This window comes from Orycteropus afer, unplaced genomic scaffold, assembly GCF_000298275.1.
Source record: "Orycteropus afer afer isolate SDZICR_OR568_19922 unplaced genomic scaffold, OryAfe1.0 scaffold00566, whole genome shotgun sequence".
NCBI classification, from domain to species: domain Eukaryota; kingdom Metazoa; phylum Chordata; class Mammalia; order Tubulidentata; family Orycteropodidae; genus Orycteropus; species Orycteropus afer.
In genome coordinates, this window is record NW_006922153.1 from 1117282 (window position 1) to 1120822 (window position 3541).

Sequence of the window (3541 nt, forward strand, 5' to 3'; positions counted from 1 at the left end):
ATGGCACATAACAACAACAACAACAACACATAGAAGACTAGTTACTAGTACTATTATTCAAATTTATGTACCAACCACCAAAGTAAAAAATTAGGAAATTGAAGATTTTTACCAACTTATGAAGTCTGAAATTGACCAAACATGTAATCAAGATGTATTGATTATTAATGATGATTAAAAAGCAAAAGTTGGAAATATAGAAGAATCACCGATATTTGGAAAATATGACCTTTATGATAGAAATGATGCTGGAGATCACATAATAGAATTTTACAAGTCCAACAAATTATTCATTGTAAATACTTTTCTTCAACAACACAAATGATGGCAATATATGTGGATTTCACCAGATGGAATACACAAGAATCAGATCAACTACATCTGTGGAACAAGATGAAGGGAAAATCAATAATAAAAAAAAAAAGGCCAGGAGCTGACTGTGGAACAGACCATCAACTGCTCATATGCAAGTTCAAGTTGAAGCTGAAGACTATTAAAAAAAAAAAATCCATGGGCACCAAAATATGACCTTAATTATATCCCACCTGAATTTAGAGACTATCTGAATAATACATTTGACATACTGAACACCAGTGACTAGAAACTAGATGAATTATGAAATAACATCAAAAACATCATACATGAAGAAAGCTAAAGGGCATTAAAAAGAAAGGAAAGGAAGAAAACATATCAATATCAGAAGACACTTTGAAACTTGCCCTTCAACAGAGAATAGTTAAAGCAAATGGAAAAAATGACAAGATAATAGTGCTGAACCAAATATTTTAAAGAGCAACTCAAGAAGACAATGTCAATTATTATAATGAAATGTCCAAAGACCTAGAATTAGAATATAAAAAGGAAGAAAACACTTGGAATTTCTCAAGCAGAAAGAACTGAAGAAAAAGTTCAAGCCTTGAGTTGCAATATTGAAAGATTCTATGGGCAAAGTATTGAATGACACAGGAAGCATCAAAAGAAGATTTTATACACAGAGTCACTGTGCCAAAAAGAATCAATCAATGTTCATCCACCTAAGGAGGTGGTATAAAATCAGGAACTTTAGCATTGAAGGAAAAAGTTGAAACTGCACTGAAGGAAATGGCAAGAAGCAAGACTCCAGGAATTGATGGAATATCCACTGAGATAATTCAACAAATGGATGCTGCACTAAAAGCACTTTCTTGTCTTTTCCAAGAAATTTGGAAAACAGTTACCTGGCCAACTGACTGGAAGAGATTCACATTTGTACCCATTCCACAGAAATTTGATCCAACAGAATGTGGAAATTATCAAAAAATTGTATTAATATGATATGCAAATAAATTATTGCTGAAGATAATTCAAAAGTAATTGCAGTGGTATATTGATAGGGAACGTCCAGAAATGCAAGCTGAATTCAGTAGAGGATGTGGGTTCAGAGATATCATTATTGATGTCAAATGGATCTTAGGTGAAAGCAAAGAATACTTGTGTTTTATTTACTATGCAAAAGCATTTGAGTGTGTGGATCATAACACACTATGGATAACACTGCAAAGAATTGGAATTCCAGGACACCTTATTGTGCTCAGGAGGAAGCTGTACATAGACCAGGAGGCTGTCATTTGACCAGAATGAGGGGATAGTACATGGTTTTAAATCAAGCAGGGAATATGTCACAGTTGTATCATTTCACCATACTTGTTCAATCTGTATGCTGAGCAAATAATCCAAGGAGTTGGACTATATGAAGAAAAACGGGGTGTCAGGACTAGAGGAAGACTGATTAACAACCTGTGACATGCAGACAACACAACTTTGCTTGCTGAAAGTGAAGCTGACTTGAAGCAGTTATTCTTGAAGATTAAAGACTGTAGTTTGTAGTATAAATTACATCTCAACACACACAAAAAAAATGAAAATTCTTATTTTCATTTTCTGGACCAATAAGCAGCATGACAATAAATGGAGAAAGATTGAAATTGTCAAAGACTTCATAATATTTAGTTCCACAATCAACACAAATTGAAGAAGCAGTCAGGAAATTAGAGGTTGTATTGCACTGGGCAAATTTGCTGCAAAAGAACTCTTTAAATGTGCTGAAAAATAAAGGTCTTTTTGAAGATTAATGTGTGTCTAACCGAAGCCATGGTATTTTCAATAGCCTCATATGCATGTGAAATTTGGACAGTGAATAAGGAAGACCAAAGAAAATTTGAAGCTTTTGAGTTGTGATGTTGGTGAAGAATACAGAAAGTACCATGGGCTGCCAGAAGGACAAACAAATCTGTCCTGGAAGAATTGCAGCCAGAATGCTCCTTTGAAATGAGCATGGCCAGAATTGATCTCACTTGCTTTGGTCCTGTTGTCAGAAGGGAGCATTCCCTGGAGAAGGATATCATGCTTGGTAAAGTGGAGGGTGAGCAAAAAAAATAGAAAGCTTCAAAGAGATTGATTGGCACAGTGTCTGAAATGATGGGCTCAAGTATAGCATGGATTGTGAGGCTGGCACAGAATCAGGTAGTTTTTATTCTGCTGTTCCTAGCATCACTATGAGTTGGAGCCAACGCTTCAGCACCTAACAGCAACAATATTGCTGCACATAGAGCAAGAAGCTGTCATTCAAATAGAACAAACAGATACTGCATGATTTTAAATCACAAAAGTTATACATCAAAATTGTAACCTTTCATTATGACTGTTCAATCTTTATGTTTAGCAAATAGCCTGAGAAGCTGGACTATGTGGCATCAAGATTAGAGGAAAAGACTCATTAAGAACCTGTGATATGAAGATGACATAACCTTGTCCAATGAAAGGGAAGTCTGGAAGCACTTACTAATGAAGATTAAAGAATACAGCCTTCAGAATGGGTAACATGTCAACAGAAAAACAGAAAATATTCACAACTGGGCCAGTAACAGAAAAGGATAAAACCAAAAGCCAAACTCACTGCCATCAAGATGGATTTGACTCATAACGACCCCTCCGTGGGTTTCTGACGTGGTATCACTACAGAAGTAGATTGCCCAATCTTCCTTCTGAAGAGTGGCTGGTGGGTGTGAACCACCAGCCTTCTGGTTAGCAGTCAAATGCCTTAGGCACTACAGAGTAGGACAAAGACAGAAAGGATTAAAGTTGTCAAAAGTTTAATTTTACGGGGATTTGTGATTAACACCCATGACAATAGAAGTCAAAAATCACAAGATGTATTGCATTGGCAAATTTACTGCAAAAGACCCCTTTACATTGTCAAAAAGTAAAGAAGTCACTCTGAGGACTAATTTGCCCCTGATTGAAACCACAGTGTTTGTAATTGCCTCACACACACCCAAAACATGCACAGCAATAAATAAGATAGAATTCATGTCTTTAGATTATGGTGCTGATGAAGAATATTGAATATATCGTGAACTATCAAAGAAATGAACAAAGCTCCCTTGGAAGAAGTACAGCCAGAAAGCTCCTTAGAAGTGAAGGGTGGCGAGAATGCTTTCATTGCACATTAGACATGTTCTCAGGAGGGACCAGACCTCGGAAAAAGTTAAGTAGAGGGTCA